The sequence below is a fragment of the Mchenga conophoros genome, linkage group LG7, assembly GCF_057382185.1.
Source record: "Mchenga conophoros isolate Kocher_MC1m ecotype Shallow Benthic linkage group LG7, M_conophoros_male_GT1.1, whole genome shotgun sequence".
Classification (NCBI taxonomy): domain Eukaryota; kingdom Metazoa; phylum Chordata; class Actinopteri; order Cichliformes; family Cichlidae; genus Mchenga; species Mchenga conophoros.
The window spans coordinates 6,171,321-6,195,475 of NC_140532.1; the positions used below are offsets into that span (position 1 = coordinate 6,171,321).

General features: G+C 40.1%; 1 protein-coding gene across 6 annotated transcripts in view; it reads right to left on the reverse strand.

The window, feature by feature from the left end:
* brsk2a (BR serine/threonine kinase 2a) overlaps nt 1–24,155 on the reverse strand; it is a 173,533-nt gene that overhangs the window by 75,158 nt on the left and 74,220 nt on the right. The window lies entirely within an intron of this gene.

The window sequence follows — 24,155 nt, forward strand, 5'->3', positions numbered from 1 at the left end:
CAACCCAAAAAGCATCTTCTGCTTTGCCTTACTAAATGTCCCCAGGTGTCCTCACTTAAGTGTAGAAAACCGACAGGGATACAACAACAATGAGTGTAGTTACAGTGGAACAAAGTGATGAGTGCATTTGATACAGGGAAGCCATGACAACAGCACCAATACATTTTCATTTGAGCTGCATTTTTATTAGAAAGATGTTTGAAAAGAAAACAAGAAAAACAAAACACCCCAAAAAACAAATTTTGGTTCTCTTTCATGGAAATTTCTCATGATTTGGCAGATATAAACTGCAAACTATATCTAGAAACTATATCTAGAAAAAAAAAAAAAGACTTCAGCAATTTAACAGCTGAAAAGCAAAATTGAACCTGATTTAATTTAGCCTCTTTAAACTTTGAGGACCTCTTTCGGTGCCTCCACATACATTTAGATTTTCCCTAGAAATACCTTCCTGATGAAAACTCAGTTTCACCAGAGAACTTCGGACTTGCACAGACAGCAAACATCAACGTCAGTGTCAAACTGACTCAACATTCACATTAATGATCATTACTGAAGACAGCAGTTCGGTGGAAGCCCAAATGTGGCTCACATCACATCAGGTGAGAAGCACAGTAAGGAGCATGCTTGTCTTTTTTCCCCAACATTGTGCACTATAAATTAATTCCCCAGGATCACAGTCAGCATGGGAGTTCTACAGTGACAGATTCCTTGCCCTGCTTGCAAGTGTCAGCTTCCTGTGACTGCATCTTCTTCTTCAAACTGAAATTCAAGTGAAAGGATTGCTGATTTGACACAGAGCAGAAGATTAAACCTGCTGCTGCAGCTGCACGAAAGCAAGTGGTGTGAATGGAACTTCCAGGGAGCAATCTAAAAATAGCAAGAATAACGTCAGTGGTCCGGAGGTGTACAGTAAAACATCCTTGAAGTTAATAATGGCCAAAATACAATCAAGTACAGTTTTCTTGTTTTTTTTAATGGATGGAGTCATAATTTTCAGTCAATGAAAGATTAAAGAATAGAGTAATATCCTACAGAAAGGGTTTGCTGGTGTGAAGCAGACCAATGTGGGCTTTTAGGATCCTCAGCTATGTCTTTCTCATAGATTTATTTCTGTATAACCCAATAGAAGAGGAGAGTCAATGAGCTTTGAGGAGGTGTTGAAAAACAGAGAAGCAGAAGTATTCCGATGCCACAGAAATGCCTTGAACGCTACAGAGATGACGGTAGGGGGAGGGCCAATTGTGGGATATAGTGAAGGAGGAGTGAAAAAGTGAATAAAGATCAAGTGAAAGATGAAACCAAAAAATTTAAATAGATTGAAAGTAAAGGACACAACATTATTCAAATGACAGGCCACAGATAATTAAGCAATAATGGGGAGTGTGTGAGCCTCTATCTTGGGAAGTTGAGAGGCCGCAGGGGCCGAAAGTGGAAACACATGGAAAGGAGGTGTGAGAGATAGAGAATGACAGAGAGATAGGAAGCAAATGTTAAAAAGAGGAAGATAAAAGATTTAGAAAGAAAACATTTTGGAAAGGGGATGAGGCAGTTGAGCAGAAGGGGGAACAACAGACAAACCCATTAGACTTGTGATGGTAATCATATGTTAATGACTGCTATAAAGAAGCTCATAAGTCATGATAAACACATTAAAGAGAAAATATCTGCCTGCAAACACATGAAAAGCTAACTGGATTATTCGCCTCACTATCCATCTTCCTCCAATGCCTTTGTTTTCTTGAGCAGGGGGCACATTAGCAAGAGAAAATGTGCAATGAGAAGACAACACATTATGATTTTACAACCACTTTGCTTATGGATTGAAATGAACTGTTACAAGGAAGTTCAGTACATAAGACACAAGACATTAGCCCCTCTTATGCAAAATATCTCAAAATTATGACTCACAACAAGAAGCGAATAAAACTAATGCTCAAATTACTAGCTAAAGCCAACAACAGACAAAAGTCAGATTGTCCTTTCTGAACAATGCCAAATGTGTCAATTAAATACTCAGCTGAACATGAATTGTTGTACTAAACTTTACAGCAATCCATCCAGTCGTTGTCAGGATATTTCTAAAGGCCAGAAATGTCAACTTGTCCATGTCTGCACAAAAGGTTGTTGAAATGTGTCAGAATCAAAATGATGTAAATCACTGCTATCCCTGAAGCTAGGCTGGTAGCACGGCTTGTATTTTATATGAAAATGAGGCACAGAGAGCTTAAAACAAGCTAAAGCATGTCATTATGTGTGGGTCTTACTTTCAGATATTCCAAAAAAAAAACAAAAAAACATTTGCCAAGTAAACAACATTTGGACATAATGTCAAAGTGTGCCCTATAAACTCAAAGTCATATTTGCCAAACTACAACACAGAGCAAAGTAAGAAACCCTGAAGAAGTTGTCAATCCTACCACAACACACCAGACAACAAATGCAATAAGTAAAGCATTTCTGTTCTTTTCTTTTGGATTTCTGTCAGTGAATTGGCTTTTGTCCACAGGACAAGCTGTAGACTGGTGGCCAGTGGTTGAGATCTCTCTGCAATTTTGTACCTTCAAAATAAATTCCCTGGCTCTTACATCTATGACAAAGCTGATGATATTATGGTACGTCCCATACATGACCCCAACATCCTTCTCCCAACATCAAACACATTTAAGAAAAAATCCTCAAAATAACTGCACTATGATTCTCTTATTTCAAGTATGCTGCGATAGCTAACTTCAATTTCTCCATGACCCAAAATAAACTCCCCTCCTCTGCTCTCGAGTGTGCTGTAATTTAAGAGCTCACTTACTGCCAGTGCCCCTTTCACCTGTCTATAACAGCACCCTTGGACAAACAGAAAAAAAATGAAAGCTGGAGTGGCAAGCGAGGGAAGAGGAAGACACCAGGATTTTGTCTGGCTCGTGGTGTGCTGAGTAGGTAGGCTGTCTTTGAACATAGGTTCAAATGTAAGGCTTCAGCTGAAAGCACAAAGGTTTGGTCCACATGAGGGGTCCATTTGCCAGCGCATGGCTCTGTGTGCGCATGTGAAGCAAGTATCTGTGCAAGTTTGAAGCTGATGTGTAGCATTCTTTAGATTCTCGCTACAGAAGAACTGTATTGTGATTTAGTATCACATATGAGTGGTTTATGAACCAAACAAGACACGCGCGTGTTTTTCACTGACACCTGCAATATACGGACAAAAGCAGGCTGTGCAGTGAAGGTTGCGATGCCACTGCATCAGCAAGTATATTGATGTCTCCTCTCCTTTGCCCTCCTCCCAAATCAATAGCATCAAAACTCTTGCCTTCACAACAGTAGAAGAATAATGGCACTGACCAGGGACTCGTGGGCAGAAGAGACCACTTGACTGACCCCCTCCCCACCCCACTCTAGCCTGTACCCCAGCTACACAATCTTTATTTTTCATGCACCCTTGTGATTAATGGCCTAATGTGGAGGGAAAAGAAAGTGTGTACATTAGAAAGTGTGTACATTATTGTACTTTATTGAGCCCCGTGGGGAAATTGCTCTCTGCATTTAACCCATTCACTCAGTGAAGCAGTGGGCAGCCATTGGGCGCCCGGGGAGCAGTGTGTAGGGACGGTACCTTGCTCAGGGGTACCTCAGGGTAGCTGTTAAGGGGAATCGAATCGAACCCCCGACCTTCCGATCATGGGGCAACCACTCTACCTACTGAGCTATCCCTGCCCTCTGCCCTGCTGGAGGAAGACGCAGAGTGATAACTTTGGCCAATTGCTCGGTGAGCATCATGTGTTGAGCATTGTTTAAGTGCACTGTGCTGGAAGCTTGCTTGATGTCACAAATCTCGGCTGAGAAATATTAGTTTTAAAATAAAAGCTGAGCAAACTGTGCTGAGTGAGCTAGACAAAAGGTGTAAACAAGGGTTGAAAGAAAAGGTTTAAATGAAAAAGCACGAAGCAAGCAATAGGTCGCAAAAAGCAAAGAACATGCACATAGAGCATCCGCTGTACAGCACCTCTTTATCGCCAATGGGACAACTTAATTAACCGCAGAATGTGCACAGTTGTGAAAATCCCTCTAATCAGCTACTTTTCAAAAACTTTAAAAAAAAAAAAAAATCTGGCAGTGCATCTGCTTCTCTATATCACTGAGCCATGTGTCAGCTCTGATTTGGTAATGAACCTCTGGTCTAACTTCACAAGTCACTGTTTCAAGCTGCTGAACTTGCTGTCCTAAGAAATCTCTCTAATGGGTCCTAGAGTGTATTCATTATGACGGCATGTAGTCAGAACATTTTGAATTAAGCAACTTTTCTGGAAAAGATCTAATTGACATGAGACTGCTGGCCTGAAGAAACAATGTTTTTACCAATTTGACACATACATTCAGCCCACGCAACAATTTATGTGTGCAACACATTTCCCTGACAAACTTTAGCTCGTCTCTATTTGATACTGTTAGATATTGTTAATGATTTCAGAACAGTTCAATTCAGATTTTTATAAAGCACCAAATCACAACGTCAGTTGTCTATAGACACTTTACACTGGAAGCTAAAGACCCCATAGGATACTGGAGAAAACTCCAACAATCAAACTGCCCCCTATGAGCAAACAGTTTGCAACAGTGGGAAGGAAAAACCCCTGTTAACAGGAAGAAACCTCCAGCAGAACCAGGCTCAGGGAGGTGCCCTGAGCATAGCATAGCAAGACCAGACAAAATACAAACTAAAGGAAAGGAAAAAACAAAAAATGTTAATGACATGCTGTAGTGGTATATAAACAACATGGGGAGTCAAAACTTGGCTTAGGGTCCAGCCTTAACTGAATACGTACCAGAATCAAGCTGAAAGACTGGAACTGACAGAGTCAGTTTATCTGACCCCACCCCCATTATTATTATTTTTTTTTACCCTCAGGTTTTCCCAATAGGTCCTTGTTGGCATGTTTGCCTTTTTCTCCCTTCGCTTCAAGTTGTTTAACCTGGCAAAGATGGGAAACCCCCAATACATGAGGAGAGAAACTCGCTTCTTCGGTGTTAACTTGTGAGAGCGCTCCAACTTTCAAAGTAGTCTGATCAGTGGCTGATTCATAAGTGGATATCTGGGGAAGAGCAGATAGGAGAGGAGTGGGACCCTGACTGTGAAGCTGATTTCCAATGCTATCAATCAACGACAAAAGTAGGAAACAAAGGAGGGAGAGAGCGTACATGAACACCCTGTACTCTCCTGAGCCTAGAAGAAGAAGAGCTTTATGATCTCCACCTGCTAACTGCACACAGGTAACAAGAGCCACACACAGAGTCAGTGTTTTCTGCTTTATCCTCCTCACAGCCCTGGCAACCAAGCAGTTAAAGATCATTACTGGATTAATTTCCATCTGGAAGCAACTACAAGGCAAGGAGAGCAAAAGATGAAAAAGAGATGTTCCCACTAGCACACCTCTCTCACTTTCAAATCTTGATCTTTCAGAAGTGCTAAACCAATGCAGGCAGATGGTAGTAGCTTATGCTGGCTTAGCTTTCTCTCCCTGAGGCGCTGGCTGTGAGAAGCTCATTGCCCTTAGGCACAGATCTGTGAGCCTCTTTCCACTTCTGCTCTCTAACCCTGACTGCTCTACATCAGGGCCACAGCCCTGCCCTAGGATCAGTGTTTGAAAGGAAACACAATGTGGTACTAGGGCTTCCTAGAGCCTTTTCTGACCATGTGGAAAGCCCTTGCAGCAGGGCGTGGGAATTCCCTCCACGAGGGCAAAGGGTAAAAGACACTTTCACGCCCACATCTTCACACCTTTGTACCTTTTTTGACTTTCCAGCACAAAGATAGACTAAATTATGCCGTCTTCAGTCTTCTTTGCTGAATAAATATCACTACACTGAACGTCTGCAATGTCAAACATCAGTCGGTGGTGGCTTCAACAAGCACACATTTTCATTGTATATTCTTGGGTGTGACAAAGTGACAGATACAGAAATATTATCATTATTATTGAGAACTGAGAACCTTCACAGACATATCATTATTATTATTAAAATAATGTCACCACATTGTTTGCTTGCATTTATAGAAAGGAAAGGCAGTGAATCCCTCCCACAGAATATTACTATGTGCCAACTATGTATCTATACTCATCATGCTATGCAATGCTATTTGTGAGAAGTCATATTTGCAGAGAAGAAAACACCCGACCTGGTTTAAAGATTTACCTTTTGGCCTGGCCCAGCTTTCTATTCCAATAAGTTTCTGCTTTTTCTCTCTGCTTATACAGTTACTCCACATCCTTTTCTTTGCTTTTTCCCTGCCATTTTCCCCTCATTCTTCTTCACCCCTCATTGTTTTCTGACTTATTTATCTCCACATTTCTATTCATCATCTTACCTATGTACAAAAAGAAAGAAAAGGAAAAAGTATACACCAGCACAAAGCTGTTGAGTCATATTGTGCGGGAGGAGGAATGTTGACGATCAAACAATTTTCACTTCGCTACTCAATGAATTCAGTTTCTCTCCCTCTCTCTGCTTCTCACACACATCATTTCTCGCCTCTCCCCATTCACTAAATCTGTATCTTCTCCATTCCTCCGCCTCTTCTTTCACTCCTTTTGCATTTTCAGTCAGCCGTGACGTCTACCCAGCCTGAATTCCCCTGCAACCCTCTAAGCCCTACCAACCAAAGCAACAGCAACAACATCAGTAACACCAGCGGCCCAGACCAACAGAACAGCTTCAAAAGCAGGAAGAGCAGTTTAGCCCTGGAGTGATGGAGCGAGAAGGGAGGCACACTGACGCATGAATACAGAAACTGTTTATTTGGCCTGTGTAAAATAAGACATTTCCTCAGCAGCGCCAATATAAGTTAACTCCCAACTTAATATTTTATTAATACTCCATACTAATAGCCTCCAGACAAAGTGGTCTCAGTTTACCTTTGATACTTTGAAACATTTTCATACAACTAAAATTACATTATTAAACACAAATTACATGCACACACACAAAAAGTCACACTTTGTATTCTTCATAATATTTGTTTTCTCTATGTGTTCACAGGTGTAGGTCGAGTATTTCAGAAAGCAAGCATGTTTGTTTGTAGAGCGAGGGAGGTACCAAAGCTGTGAAAACCCAATTTCATGTATACAACTGTGATTTGCATAACATTGCCCCAACAATCACAGAATGAAATGTAGCGAGGTGATGGAAGTTGTAGATGGCTTCAAGGTGGTAATCTATTTTACACATTCTGATACAAGTAAGAGAACAATTGTGAGCGTCGCCCAAGGGCAGTAAGAACAATCCATTTAGTTGGTTAGTCTTTCTGATTGGCATATCTTGCAAAATCCCCACTCTTTACACATTAGCCTTATCAGAATGTAAATATAGGAATGGAAAAGCTCATCACTTGCTTGGTGGAAGATGCAAACTTCACACCGTTGCTTCTGCCTACAAGGCAAATAAGCTTCATTGTCATTGAGGTAGGTGCATTCTGCCTTATGAATATTTGACTCCAGAAAAGGGGTTCCTGGTTTATGGCTTAGACATGTTGTGCACTTTACACATTTCCCCACATTTCCACAAACTAAGGTGGGTAAAGAATTTTCCCAAAGAGCCACAAAAGAAACTGGGAATGTTGTGCAGGACCACATAATGAGATTTAAGCAGAAATGAGTTCAGCTTGTTGTTTCGGCCCTCCACAACAGTCCCAGTTTCTCATGTGACTCCTTTAGAAAACTAATTGCTCAGCCCTTTGCTATGGTATTTGTAAAGGGTTCATGTTACACTTCCATATGAAACACTGAATTCTGCTACAGCTGTTTTTGTTAGATCAAATAGATACAATAAAAAGTCAGGCCAAACTTTTTGGCAGTGATTTTGTCCATTGTTCAGGAGGCTGTCTCCCCATTAAGCTGATCACAGGCAGTGATATCTTTTCTCTTTTGAATCTCGCTGTGGACATGTCATTGGGGATTCAAAATATTTGAGTCAGAATTCTGGACTGATGTGACTGGAGGTCAGGCTACAGAGCCAAGCGAGAGTGACACTGTCAGAGGAATGTTCTGCCTGAATCCTGAACGGGGACATCAGCGCAAGCATGAATGAAGACACTGCAGAGGAGATGAGAGGATAAATAGAAAGAACAAATACAAAAAAAGGCTGTGACAATGAGGACAGTGACAGGGAGACTGAGAAATACTGATAAGGATAGCTAAATCGAGAGATGCGTGGAGAGACAGTCAAAACACAGAGAAAGTGGGGCCTAGGAGGGCGGTGCAGAGAGACTCAGATCTATTTTTAATGTCTGACTGGGGATCAGCAAAAGGAATGTATAATTACAGCCTCATGAATAATGCAAGAAGGATTCTTTTAATTAGCCACACCAGACCTAAATGCAGCAACTGCAGCAGACAGGACAAACATGTGCACATGCACATGTACATACACATGTACACCCACACACACACTCGTCTACAGTGTTACAGTGTTTGGATCCAGACCTTTGGTTACGTCCACCCCATGCATCGACTGATTCATCATGAAACAGCACTTTCTCGAATGAAAAACCAGTCGAAACAAGGGAAACTACAGGAGGATCAACTACTAGCCAATCAGTGTTATGGGGGGACTCTCCCTGATGTCAAGCTGTTGTCAAGCTGGTCGTCAGTGCTGGGGAACTTAATGAAGTGTTTTCAATTCACTCTATTCTTAAAACCCTGTCTTAAAAGTCAAGAGCAAAGTCAAGATGTAGGCCTGGGTATGCACCAGTGATGACATCAGTGAATGATGTCATCACCCCAGAACCTAGTTAGAATGAAAGCAATGGATGGATGGCAGCCAACCAATCAAAGCAATGGCAGATTGAAGATGGAGACTAGGTCTAACGAGTGTCTGACATCAGGCTAGTAAATACATAACTGCATACAATAATGAGGTGCCCAATCAAAAAAAAAAAAAATCTCACCAGTTTACACATGTGCCATGTTTGGAACATTTGTGTGTTAGCTCATCCTTTAACCCCTGGAGAGTGTCAGTTGATGCCTTGATTATGACTTTCTGATAGGCTTCACAGCCTCTAGACACTACTCAAAGAGCTGCACACTGTGTGACTGTCGTTTGTTAGATAACCCCAATATGAAAGCATGAATTATTAAATATCTGACTGGATAATATTACGAAACCTCACTGTAACCATAGAAAACATCCTGGCAGCACAAGTGTGGTTTTCTGTATTTTTCCACTCACATGCACACTGAATGCAAAGAAACATGGGAAAAAACATTGCTGGCAAACAAGCCATGCAGCCAGGCCAATTGTGTGGGCTCGAAAGAGAAAAAAGAGAAGAAGCAATAAATCAAACCTTCCGCCACCACAATTCAGCTTGAGTTATTTCATTAATTAAAAGTGTTTGGGTTTTCCCTGCAACATCTTCATTATTAAACATGGGTCAAACCGGAATAGACTTCACCGAGAATGAGTTCTCGTCAGCCCGTCATATTAACTACCTTTCTTCTCAATTAAAACTGAAATGGATGGTCGAAGCTCAAACAGGAAAAACACAACTAGATTGTCTCCACACACAAAGAGAAAGGAGGAAGTTGGATCCAAGTTGGAACGACGCATCAAGAAAACGGCAGGATGTTATTCAGTTGTTATCTGGCAACTCGAATTCTCCCATCTTCAGAGTCTTAATTTGTAAGCTAATTTGTGGCTGGCAAAGACAGGCTTGAGTATGGAAGAGGATATTGGATGTAATTTGATGTCTCAGTACATCTTCGCTTGGTGATTGGAGTTTAATTGGCAATGAGGGTACTGCGTTCTCACTTTGGGGCTCGCAGGGGGGTGACGGCACCCACACAAACTGCAAACTCTGTTTCACACAACTGAAGTAAAACTGGTCATACAAAGATGGCTAGCAGACAAATGTTTACCTTGTTTGTGAAATAAAAAAAATTTAAAAAAAAGTATGACTAACTTTTCTGACATGCAGTCTTTTCATAAACAAGCAGCGGAATAAGAAAGTAACAGCAGGATAGCCTGTTCAAGGTGAGTATACACCCCACTATTATGGTCAACATGTTGTTATTACACATTACATACCAGTGTGTGGACAGAACGATCTATAGAGCTTCAGTCTGTGCACTTGAGGTAGCGGGCTACCCCCTGGTGTGTGACTTTGATACACACAGACACTTTTCCTGATAAAAAGTCAGCAGGTGCAAAAAAACAAAACAAACAAAAAAAAAAAAACAATACTGGGAAGAGGAATCCTCTCAGCTTTTTCTTAATGCTTCTGACATCTTTGTAGTGCCTTCTTTTTTCAACTAGTGCTGCCCAAGAGAAAAGGTCAAAGTGTCAAAGCCACCATTAGTGCAAGACCCAATCAGAAACACCTCAAGGCATGGAAACAAGGGCAGGACGAGATTTATGTGTGTGTGTGTGTGTGTGTGTGTGTGTGTGTGTGTGTGTGTGTGTAAGAACTGTCTCACAAACACATGCAAAAAGCAACTATATTACTGTAATGACAACAATATACAGAATCCTGAAAATATCCATGCTGGGAGTAAAAACTATATGTAGAGTGACACAGGCTATCACACACAGACACACATATAGAGTACGAGCGGCTTCTCAGCTCTGTTACATTTTTGCTCATATTTTTTAAAAAAAGAAAAAAAGAAAAAAATAGGCTTTAATTAAGCTTTTAATCATTTGAATCATTTCATTTATTCACTATGAATCATGTGATTTTCAATCATCTTAATTCTTTACATGCTTTGGAGGTTGAAAATGGTTGAACCTGTACTTTAATTTGACATTTTAAATATACCTACTCTACAGTGATACGCAGGTAAAACAGTTATGACATCATATCTCAAGTTAATATGAGTTGTGACATACAATAGGTAACAAAATGTCTCACATAACTACACGTTTACAAACACGTATTTTTACCACCAGCGCAAGCACTGGGATGAGTAAACATGACTCATCTGATCTGGAACATTTCCCTGTTTTCTCTATTTTTGCATCTATGAATAATCCATCCATCCAGAACACAAGCACACACAGTCATACGGGGTCATTTGCATATTACTGTATCTTAAAGGAACTTTTTTTGCCGTTTTACAGCTTCTCCTTTTGCCATTTCTCACCCAATTATACTTTCATTTTCCTCTCACTTTACTTCTCCTTTTTCATTTCAGCTGCTGTTCCATGATCCACAGTTGTATATCATTGCTTTCACTAAAACCTCATTAAGCCGTATGCTTTCACAGCAATCCTTTCTTACATAATGCCTAATATGGCTGCACAATTAATCGAATCTTAATCTTGATCACAATTTGGGCTCTCCAAAAATAAATGAACATGATTATGCAATGATGAAAATGCGTGCCCCACCAACAGAATGCAAATCAAGGGGTCACTAAATGACCATCTCATCACCTGCCTGAATGTGCCAATCACAGCTGTTCTCTAACCTGTCTGGCTTGAGGTTTCCTGGACTAGTGTAGGTAGATCATGCTACATTAAAAGTCAGATATCCAATAATATTGAAATATTTGGGCCAGTGATGTTAATCAAGAAGAAATCATTTGCAAACAGTGTTGTGGAGTTTTCTACACCACAAAGCAACAGAACTAACTTATTCAACCACCTCAAAACACACCACAACAGTACAATGAATGCCAAGAAAATCAGAGCAACAGTTGTTGATAAGAATCGTCCAGCATCAGCTCAGACATCTTTAAAAGCATCAGAGTATCCATCCAGCTCACAGAGACACTTAAATATCTCACCAATCCCATTCTATTTGTCCAGTAAAGTCAGTATGTAAAGAAGCCTTCAGGAAATGGTCAACTTAATGGGAAAAAGTTACATTATCCTCTTACATCTTTTCCAAGATGGCAATATCTGTGTCGTACACAAAACATTACAGGGGAAGTAGAGCAGGATCTCACAGCTGCCTGCCAACTTCAGTCACATCCATCGTGTAGGTATTGTATTATGCATACAATAGAGTGAAAGTATTCATATTTTGCTTTAGAAGGTGCATTTAGGTGAGGTACTGTTAATTATAACATTGCTCAGCAATGTAGCACAATGTAAAGGTGAAAGCAGTTAACTGTCAGTTTAATTTTCTGTTATGTTTTCACACAATGATTTTACTTATATTTGATCTCAATGCAAAGATTTATAAAGATCTAAGAGAAGTGTTCTGTTTGCATAAAAGTGTAATAAAAATATTTTTCCTTATTTAAATCAATGAATAGCCATGGGAAATAATTGTGATCTCAATACTGATCAAATTAATTGTGATTATCATTTTGGTCTAAATCATGTACTCTAACATTTTTCCACATCCAAGGGATGCTGAAGATACTGAAGATGAAGACAGAGTTGGAGATGGTGCACCGTGTAGAAGAACAGAATACATAATGAGTTATGGAAGATTTCATGGTGGGAGGAAGTGCTGGTAGCCAGCAGCCATTGGTGAAGCTGTTGACATCTCTGTCAAGAAGCGGGATAAATTAAGCAACTCTTCTCACTAAATCAATGCATCAGCAGCCGCAAACTCATTGCCCGAGCAACCTTTGTATCTCAACAGAGCAACAAGGGAATTTCTAACAACCATCGAGCAGAAACTCTTTGTCTCTGTGTTGGTCTTTGACCCCTGTAGATTGAGTGTCTCATTGTCACTGCTTCACATATTCCCTTTACCCCGTCTATCAGTCCCCTCTTCCTCACCTTACTCTCCTTTTTTTGATCAGTAGATATTGTCTCATCTCTCATTTTCCTAAGAGACACATTGTAAAGAGGGATAGCTCTGCTCTGCTGCATCATGTGTTCCGGTGGTTTCTGTGCATGCGTGTCTGTGTATATGAGCAAACAGGAAAAAACAAAGCAAAAAAATATCCAACTCCAAAAGACAATACACAAAAAGATAAAATATTACTAAGACAAAGAAAGCTGGGCACTGACCCTGCTTGAACACTCGCCGGCTTCTCTGTAATTATCACTGTGTGTTTGTTTGTGTGCGTGTGTGTTTGTGCACAAGAGCACACATGTTCTCCTGTGAATGAAAATGAAAGCGATTCTGGAGACAATCCAACTCCCAGATTGCCTGCTTGCTCAGAGTCTGCGCTCACGTCACAGAACTTGGAACGCTGCCTTGTACAAAAAGAATAGATACACTCAGGCCAGAAACACACACACTCACACAAATTAAAGTACACAAAGTGGAACACCAGGGGCACTTCACCAAGACTCCATTTCACCTGGCCTTTTTATTGAACAAAGGGAGTGAGATGTTTAACAGAGCTGTAAGAAACCTCTGCCTGAATATCAAAAAGAGATCATTTTAAAAAAAAAAAAAAAAAAGGAGAAAGTTTGAAAAGTATGTCCAGTTTGAGCAGCAAACTTTACCAGAAGTTTATCGGAAGAGACAGAAGGACAGACATATGAAGAGAGAGAGTCAGAGAGAGAGAGAGAAGTTAGCATGCCAGGTACCAGCATCAGGGAAACAGAGAGCAGAGAGAGACATCTGTTCAACACAACTTCAGGGGGCTTTTACTCTGATGTCAGCCTGTCACCACATACAGGACCGCAGGAGTAGATGCATGCTGAGAGCCTGAAGAACATGAGCCACACACACACACACACACACACACACACACACACACACACACACACACACACACACAATCTATAGCAAGCATTGTCTCACTTCATTTCCATCTCCCTCTCTCTCACACAGCTATGGATGAAATCGCAGCTAAAACCAGTGAAACCAAATCCTAAAGAAAGTAAAGCATCACGCTGCTTTATCCTCAAAACCTCTCACAAATTTTATGCAAGTTTTTGAAAACTTCCTAAAAATAGTGAGCGAGCGATAAGTGCTTTTAATAAGGGTTTTTGTTTTTTGCAGAGCGTGGGTGGATGGGGTTATCACTTTGTATACTAATTTCCCAGAGTGCATTTGAAACAGAAAACTAATCAGCAGTGTTTCTGACAAATAATTAAATGTTATGTAATTGATAAAGCAAACATGATAAGACGTAGCCAGCTTCAGATAATATACATGTGAGCTTTTCTTTCCTTTTTATAACAATACAAACATGTGTTTTTGGACGGTTCTTACATTTTCTGTAATCTTAAAATCAACATGTTTAATCAATAATGTTAATCTTGCTTAGCTGCAGCAGCGAACCAGACAGTGTGGCTACAAATCTGGACTTCATCCACAGGTAGCTCATTAATTACCACAGTAGAAATATGTAATGCATAGTTTAAAAAAGATTATATTTAAGAAGCACTTGGACAGGAAAGAATTCACAAACAAGATAAAAATCAGCCTTTTATTAAACTAACATTAATCGATGATCTTTGTATTATTTTCATTAGTTGCGTTCTGTTTTCAAAATGTCACCACCTCCTATGTGACACTTGACTGGAGCCTCTGGCTCATTTCGCTCACTATGGCAGCAGTGAACTTTTAGAGATCTCTGATAACAGTTTTGTTCGCCTAGAAAGCCATCAGTAGGGAAAATACTGCAGTCATTAAAACTATAATGGTACAGTCAGAGAGACTGATGATGTATTGATTAGACCTCCCCTATCTGTGGTGCTTTACACTGATAACAGACCCATATAATGAGGATGGTTACTGCATGGCTGTTTGCCCGCCTATACAAATTTAAAAGGCACTTTCTTGGGTATAACTGTTTAAGTGCTCATTAATTGCACACAAATATTTAATCAGCCAATCGCTTGACAGCAACATGGTCAATATGACCTAAAAAAAGTTAAGGATCAAAACGGGAAAGAAAAGCAGTTTAACTGAATGTGGCATGATTGTTGGTATGGTTTTCCCACATAACTATCTCCTAATGCTCGAGGTCAATAATGGCAATATAAATAACCTTTTTTATAACTCAGGTATGCAGAAGAACATCTCTGTGAATGGAAAACATGTCAAACGTTGAAGCAGATGGGCCACAACAGCAGAAGACCACACAGTGCCATCCTGTCAGCTAAGAACAGGAAACTAAGGCTAGAAATTTAAATAGGGTGACCAAAATTGAACATCAAAAGTTTAGAAAAACATTGCCTCGTCTGCTGAGCATCAACTTCTGTTCTGATATTCAGATGGTTGGGGTCAGAATTTGGCATAATTAATATGAAAGCACAGGTCCATCCTGCATTGAGAATTTTTTTTTTTGGCGTGTATGTACATTTCACCTCTATCAGAGGGCTATCAAAGTTACAGTGGGCTATCAAAGATCTGAATCAACTGTGTGGAAATATGAACCAGAACCTCTGAGGAAGGTTTCCAGCACCTTAATTCTTCTTGTCATAAATGAAACAAAGAATTAAGGTTGTTCTGAAGGCAAAAGGGGTTCCAACCTTGTCCTGTATTTGTATATAATCAATTTTTACGTGTGGTTAATACAAGAACTTACTGTTAATTTGTACAATGAAATGATCAAATCACTGTATGGATGGTTTCAAAATACGAGTCATGTTTGCTGTGCAAAAAACTGTTACTGAAAGTGTGTGTCCTGCAATAAATGAACCTTTCACCAAAGCATGATGGATATTTATAGGCCAGTCTGGGCATACAACATCATTTGATGGTCAAAGACAAAAATGTGACCATTCAAACCCCTACCCAGTCATTCTTTATCTGAAAAGGATTCCTTTCACCAGCGTCACACTCATGACTCAGGTGGGGACATGGGGTCATTTCATCATTCAACAATCAAATCTATTTGAGTGAAAAAAAAAATCAAAAAAGGGAAACTTAAAGTCAGTTGAATTCTATCGTGGTTTAGAAAAAATTCTTTTCATTTTGAATTTAATTCTAGCAACATGTTTTAAAAAAGCTGGGACAGAGGCATGTTTACCACTGTGTTGCATCACCTTTTCTTTAAACGACACTCTAAGCTTTTGCAAACTATGGAGACTAATTGCTGTAAGAATTCTGAAAGAAAAACCTTTTCCATTTTTTGCTTTAGACAGTATTTTAGCTGCTCAACAGATTGAAGCCCCCTGTTGTGCATATTTTTCATCCTCTCTGGGATGCTAATGCTAATTTATTAATAGATGACAGGGTTGTTCTCTGGGTGTCTTTGAATGTTGCCTGCCTTTCGTTGTGTTGTCTCTCAAGATGACCCTACAATGTTTCAGTGATGCTGAGGTCTGGACTCTGGGCATTGGCAGTGTGTTTGGGATCATTGTCATACTGAAAAATTGAGCCGTTGCCACCAAGGTTTCCAGGTGGTATTGCATGATGGATCGAAATCAGACAGTACTTTTCTGCATTTGTAATTCCATCAATTTTAACAAGATCCCCAACAGCACTTGCTGAAATATCTCTCCAAACCATGACAGAGCCTCCACCATGGGTGGCTGTATGCTCAGGTGGTAGAGCAGGTCATCTACTGATCGGAAGGTTGGTGGTTCGATTCCCGGCTTCCCCTAGTCTGCATGCCAAATATCCTTGGGCAAGATACTAACCCGAAATTGCTCTCCGATGCATCCATCGGAGTATGAATGTGTGTGAATGTCAGTTGTGCTTGTGTGAATGGGTGAATGCACAAGTTGTGTAAAGCGCTTTGAGTGCTCAGAAGAGTGGAAAAGCGCTATATAAGAACTAGTCCATTTACCATTTACAGGTGGCTGCAGACACATTTTGACACTTTCAAACATGGATTATTACTCCATAAGACGAGTCATTGCTGATTTTCAGTCCAGTTCTTGTGCAAGTTGACAAATACCTAAGCCTTTTCTTACTGTTTCCCTTCCTCAAAAATGGCTTCTTGACAGCCACTCTTCCACTGACACCATTTATGATGCTTCAGTGAGCAGTAGATTGATCAACTAAAGAACCAGATGCATCTCTCAGATTCTCTGTCAGGTTTTTGCTGGATTTTTTGTTCCTATTTTTAAGGGCATGACTTTCAGATACCGTTCATCTGCTGTAGATAATTTTCAGGCCTGTCAAGTCTTTTGTTCTCGACTTGTCTGGTTTCCTGCGATTTTTGAAGGATGCACTGTACACTGTGTTGAGATAATAACTCTTTGGGAATCATCTTGTTGGCCCAAAAATACACTTTAATGCCTGGCAACTTGTATTTTTGACATTTTGTCTATTATGTATAGACACAACACTGGTCTATCCCTCGAGAAAGTAACTTAAAAAAGACATAAAACATTTCCTTGGAAAATGGTCTGTACAAGGACTGAACTGAAAAGGTGTTTAAAAGCAGCCAATGTCCAAAGAAAAACTTAGGAGGCCCTTTAGAAAGTCAGAAGAACTTTGCTCAAGACCATTTTAAAAATTACAAGTAAATCTGGCCCCTTGGAAGCGAAACATAAAGGAATGAGGGATGGGTCATGACATTTTTACTTTACTTTTTTATGTATATTTCTTTCTTTGCATTTCTAACTTTGCCAACAAGCTGTCTGTCCTAACAGTGGTCCATATAGAGTCCATATAGAAATGTTTTTCTATTCTTAACTTTACTAAGCCACCATAGCAAAGTCAAAAAAACCCAAAACATTTTAGTTAACTGACAAATCAAACAATATAAAAAAGCAAAAACAACCAAAAACTGTTGTGCGCTACAAAAAAAATGAACAGGCAATGTTGTAGTCATATGTTTAACTCAAATTCATTTTAAGTGCTGTGTTCATGTTGTAATATCTACTCGGGACTTTATAAATTTCCCCCTTGACAAATAATTGCCAATAATAAAAATATAAATATACTAAAAATAATAATGAAGCTAATAAAAATTAAACTGAATTTCAATATTTTCACACAAGAAAAAAATCAACTGAAATGAGTAAACATAGCCTGGAAACTAAAGTCAACTGAGAACAATGTGAATTTATTAATTATAAAGAAAAAATTAAAAATAAAAACAAATAAAAAATACTGAATTCTTATTATTCTGCCCTGCAGTGATTTCAACCGCAGAATAATGTTTTAAAATGCAGAGCTGCACGAGGGCCCCGTTGCTTTTTTTGGACTCTATTAATCTTTTAGTGATATTATGTATCATAGATGATGAAATTCTTTGCAAATTTAAATTGAGAAACAGTGAATGAGAGCCTACATGGGCATATGGCATCCTTCTAAAAGACTCAGTCTTCTCTGGGATGCTCTTTTTACACCTAATTAAGTTGATGATTTTACCAATTTATCTAATTAGTTGTGAAAAGTTACACCAGGTGATTTTTTTTGCATCAAGTTTATTGTCTGTTGTTACACTGTGGCATCTATTTTCAAATTGGGTGGAAAAAGCATTTATTAAAATAAAGAACACTATTTCACTTTACATGTAGTGCAGCAACTGCCAATCAAGGCGTCAGAACAACCGATCAAGAATCCTCTCAGGCACTCATGACAGATGGAGAGGTTTGAGAGAGGTGAGTTCATGTCAAGGGCTTTGCTTGTATCTAGCTGGGTCAGTGGGGGGTTGCTACAGCGCTTTTATAGAGACAAGACGAAGGCAGAGGTGGTTATTGAGGATACTGATGTGAGGCGCAGACCTGAAAATAAATTACAGAATTTGCATACATGCAAACATTACACAGTACTCAGTCACTTCCATCTCCCTTGTTTGTGCATCTCTGGACTCAGCAGGGCATGTCGCCAGAGCCCAAACGCTGTATGTGGAGAGATCAGGTCAAAGACACACACACACGCGCACACACACACGAGACACGCTCTGCCTGAAGCTGATGACGCAAATAGCCTTATAGCTCTGTCTTGGTGCAGCGCTCAAGTGTAAATAGGGAGGGACAGGAGGAAAAGAAGGGTGTAGAATGAAAGAGAGGAGAGGCAGGAACAGAGGAGTTTTAGTTGCTTCTATAAGTGGAATGCAAACTTTCATTTAAGCATAACCAACACACGCACACACACATACATACACACACACACACACACAGTGGCCACGGTCATCAGGGAAAGTGATTACTGCTAATCTGTATGAGCATATCATCTGTAACCCAATAAAGTGATTAGTTTCTTAGTGTCACACGGATGGGTTGGACTAAGCGAGTGAAGAGGAAAGAGAGGAAGACGCTAGTAAAGGAGTGTGTGGGGTGACATGGGGTGTGAGGCATCAGTACTAGCTCCAGCCAGATGGGGGCTCCCTTTTGCATGCACTTTTTCCTCACATGTATCTTGCACTCCTGTTTTTCTTGCCAGTTTTTAATCACACTCTCTTCCCATTTCTGCCACAGGGTTCTTTGCAACTTTCTTTGTATTTGATGCCTTTCAACTTCTTGTATTTTCATGATCTTCTGGAAGTTTTCTACCTGCCCTTGTTTCCCCAATTACTTTCAATCTCACCCCCATTCTGTCTTTCTACCTTTTCCAAAAAGTTGATTCTGTTAATCTGGACGTAGCGTTTTCAGTGGGAGTAAAGTTTTGTGACTCATCCAAGTAACTTCTTCCATCTCAGCTGACTGAAGGTTTTCCCAACCTTGTAAACAGTACATCTGCATAAAGACTGAAACCAGCACCACTGACTAACAATGGACTGTGAGGTCAGTTTCTGGATCATTAATATGCAAATTATCATGACCATTTATCAATGGCCATGAGTACCATTCACAAATAGTTGGGGAATGACAGCATTGTAAGAGGGTGAAAGATATACCCTTAGGCCCCCTCCTCAATTTAGACATGGTCTTTTCCTTTTCACATAAGCGGGCTCTTTGACTCCGCGCTCAAACCAGCGTTCCTCCCTGTCCAGGATGTGTACATCCTCATCATTGAAAGAGGACCCACTGACCTGTAGGTGCAAACAGACTGCAGAGTCCAGGCCCGAGAAGTTAGCTCTTCTTTATTGTGCCATCCGCTTAGCCAGAGATTGTTTGGTTTCCTCAATGTATAAACCACAGCAGAAACAGTGAAACACACAGTGTAACCAACCAGTTCACAGAGTCACAGGGACCCCATGAGAAGACAGCAGTGATACGACCAAGAGTGGTGTGAGGTGTGAAGAGCAGAAGTAGAGGGAGACAAATTGACTGAAGTGAAAAGCAAATGGTTACACAGCTCAACAGAGAGATAGAGGAAAATGTTACTGAGAAAGGATGTAATATATAGTTGGTGCCCCCTGTCTACTAAAGGACAGCAGTGTAGTGGGAATGCCACGACTTACACTACTCCACTTATGCATATCACCGTACTTCAGAGCTCCACTCCGCTGTATCACAGACACCTATGTACGCACACACTGAACACCTACACTGAGGTTTTGCAGACACGTAGCCACTAACCAGAAGACATTCATTTTTATGACATTTTGGACATGTGACAATCATGATAAGAACCTTGCATCACATCACTAAGGCCTACAGAAAGGTCTGCAATCATCTGACAACCAGAAGTCAAGAGGGAAAAACTAATATTCCCCAACAGTTACAAGTAGTTGCTGGGAAAAAGAATTAAAACCCACAGTGAGAGAGAGAAATTTACAAGTTAATGACATCCAAAGGAGAAATACAGCAAAAGTAAAATACATATCCTATAACAATGTAGTAGTGACAAGCCTACGAGCCCATATTGATGTTTTCCCCATTTGAGCTCTGTCTCTATTTATAGATCCTCTTAGTCCTCCAGGAAGCCTGTATCACTTGATGAACAGCACCTCATCATTACAGAAGCCTTGCTAATGCATGAAAGACCTCTTAAACAATCAGTTCAAGATATTTTATTGCACCCAATTCCCCTTTCGGAGTCTTTTAATAAAGTGGTAAGTGAAAAATCGCCTGTATTGAAAGTTAGCAGAACTCGTTATTAATTCATTGTGTCACTATTTCACACCAGTCTTTTAAGCTAGAATAGACTGTCTCTCACCTGGCAAGTCGTGTTACAGAGGTGGCTTTTCAAAACATCCATTAAATCACTCATTAGATTTTATATTTCTTGTTTCCTTGTTTCTCTACAGTTATCAGTAGAAGAAGCAAAAATAATATTATCTAAACACAGGATGTAGTGTCAGCATTAACCTTTTTTTTGCAAAAAACATGTCTTCTTTTATAGAAAAAGGTGTTATAATTGTACCCTCTCTTTCTCAAATACTGCAGGAATTAGCTTTTGTGACCAGAACTGGACAGAAGTTCTAGGCATAGGTCACATTTCTTTTAGCTTCTGTCTTTTGAAAAAACACTTCAACGCTAAACTACGGCTGGGCGATATGGCCTAAAATCCATATTGCGATATAATTTGAAGCATGTGTGGTAACGATATATATCGCGATATATTCTTTTCTTCTGTATAACCTATTTTCCACACTATAAGGCACACTTAAAATCCTTTAATTTTCTCAAAAATCGAGTGTGCCTTATGTATTAATTCTGGTTGTGCTTACTGACCTCGAACCGATTTTGGCATGCAGAAATCTGTTAAAAAATGTTTTGATGGATCGTCAGAGCATTACGGCTGCCGTAGTGAGGAGCTTCGCGGAGTAATCTGGGTCCAAAACTCCGTCTGTTTCAGGTCCCAAAGTCAAACGAACACAGAGTTAAAAACGGTCTAAATTCTTTCATCTTTAATAAGCAGCGTTGCTGCTTTACCAGGTGTAACAATTAAGTTTAACATCCAGGCATCCATGAAAACAGAAGTTATTAAATTTAACAGAGTTAGAATTAACAGGAAGTTAGCTCGCTAGTTTCCACCTAAACATGACATACCATGTTCTGACTGAGAGATTTTTGAAACTAATTCAAACGTACAGCTCTGCTACCACTTCCAACATAAATGAAGACAGAAAACTAAACAGCAGTGACGTTTGTAGGGTTACTGAAGTTGGACTACCTGGTATATAATGTTGTGCTACGTGATTGCTAGCAACACAGCTATGTTAGCATAACATTAGCACAGTGAAGCTGGAGGATGAACGCCAACTTTTTTCCACTCGATAAAAGTTAACGTGAGGGATTCTGGTGGTTAGGGACAAATGCAATCGCATATAGGGTTGCCAACTCCCTGAAAAATAAATAAGGGACACCTCGTGGCCAGGGCCGGGCGACCCAGTTGTCTTCACCCTTCCCAGTGTGGTGAATTTTCTAGCTCTTTTTTCGTGTGTGAAATTATTTTTTTAACCATTTGACTTGAATTTGATTTAAGTAGATGCATATTCTATTCTTTGTGATATGAACACATGTGAAACAAATGATCATTTAGCCATTTATTTTTAGCTCAAAATGACAACATTAACACAATAAAACAGGTCTCTTTCTTAAACAGAAGCCTGTCATGCTTAACTTTTGAGAATATAAGTAAATCTTTCTTTAAAAGAACTCTGTCCTGCTTAACTTAAAATAATAGAAAACAATAGAAAGAAAAATATTCTTGTAACAGTGCACATTTAGTGCATTTAGTACAATTGGCTTCAGTTGAGGTATTATTTCAGCTTTTCTGATGCTAATCAGCTGCTCCTGTTTGTAAACCCGCTTGTTCCCATGATTACGCATCATAACTCATCATCATTATTCATCTATGTATTACTTTTATGTATTAGTCATCAATTTGTTGTAATCATCTATCCTTGCAGTTGTTTATTACACAAAATAAGTTATATTATCACACTTCTGGCCACATAGCGCTGATATTCATTGCACATGCCCATATTAACTTTTTCCAGCCAGGTGTTTTCCTTTTCCCCATTCTTCCCTTTCTCTGAGGGGAACAAACATTGCTGCTCTAATGCTGGGCTCACACTGTGCGATTTTTGGCCCATTTTGAGCCGATTTTTGAGTGATCGGACCGATTTTGGCCTTCATCGTGCATCGTGTAGTATACGTGGGGTGACGAGAAGCGATTAACACCTCACGACCAGCTCCCGATTATCAATCGCTCGTGAGGGTGTCACCACAGCCGCTCACACTGCTCACGCGCAAACACGTAAACGTCGGTGAAAAAGACGGAGCAGCACGGCTGTGCAGCGTGTGATCTGGACACAAGCGATGGAGGCACAACTTGTAGAACTTTGGAAAGCTCATCCGAGCCTTTTCGATGTGGCATCACAAAATTATCATGACCACAACAACCGTGAAAATAGCAAAGTTGATGGTGGTGGTGTGCGTGTCTGTGTGAGTGAAAGACAGAGAGAGAGAGAGACAAATTTTCTGTTATAACCTTCATTTTATGGAGACACAGTGTGAGCACTCAGGTCGCATCAGAGCATCGGGCCGTATAGTGTGAGACCCTGCATCGTGACCTATGAACGTCTAACCCCTGTGAGTCAATCGTGCAGTTTGAGCAGGAGCTGAATATCGCGACTGAAAAAAATCGCACAGTGTCTGCCCAGCATTAGGTGTACTGTCATCCGAGACTTGCACCGCAGTGTCGGGGTTTGTTTCCCTGTTGGCCATGCTTCTTGTTGTGGTCATCTGTTGTCTTCCGGTATTTTCTCTGTAAGCGACCTTTCCTCGACCAATGAGATGAGCGGTAATCTGAATTGTTATACTCGAATTGTCATAAGTGTGCTGTCAGCTCATTGGTCACAAAGCAGGAGAGGGGCTGGGAATTATGTTTTCAAACAAAGTGTTAATTCCATTAAAAGTTATAGACTACTTTTGATTCTCACTGTATTACGGGACAAAGTGCGTCCCTTATTAGCTCAATACGGGACGTGTACTTTTGTTTCTAAATACGGGACGATTCCGTATTTTAAGGGACGGTTGGCAACCCTAATCGCATAGCAGGATGCTATACACGGGCCAAACTTCAGTCAGGAGAACAACTGAGATTATTCATCCACAATACAAGGTTAGTTATTTATATACTGCAACAACATGGGAATAGAACAGCTGCGAGAGAATTCAACATTAATGAATCAATGTTACGGAAGTGGAGGAAGCGCAGTTTTTGGCTTTCCCCATATTTCAAAAGTGCTTCATCTCTTTGCTATGACTGTCGCCCGCCTTAATTTGCAGATGATAATGGTTTTAGCCGCTGCGACGCTTTCGACCAAAACAGGCGCAGCTTGATGACATCATCAACATGCGCTATCGCGTTGGAGCGGTATAGTCAAAATCTCTATCGTTGGCCAAATTTATATCGTTTCTGTCGTATATCGTTTATATCGCCCACCCCTACGCTAAACCATGAAAATGGAGATGCTGTCTATTAGAGATGGACCGATCCGATATTACGT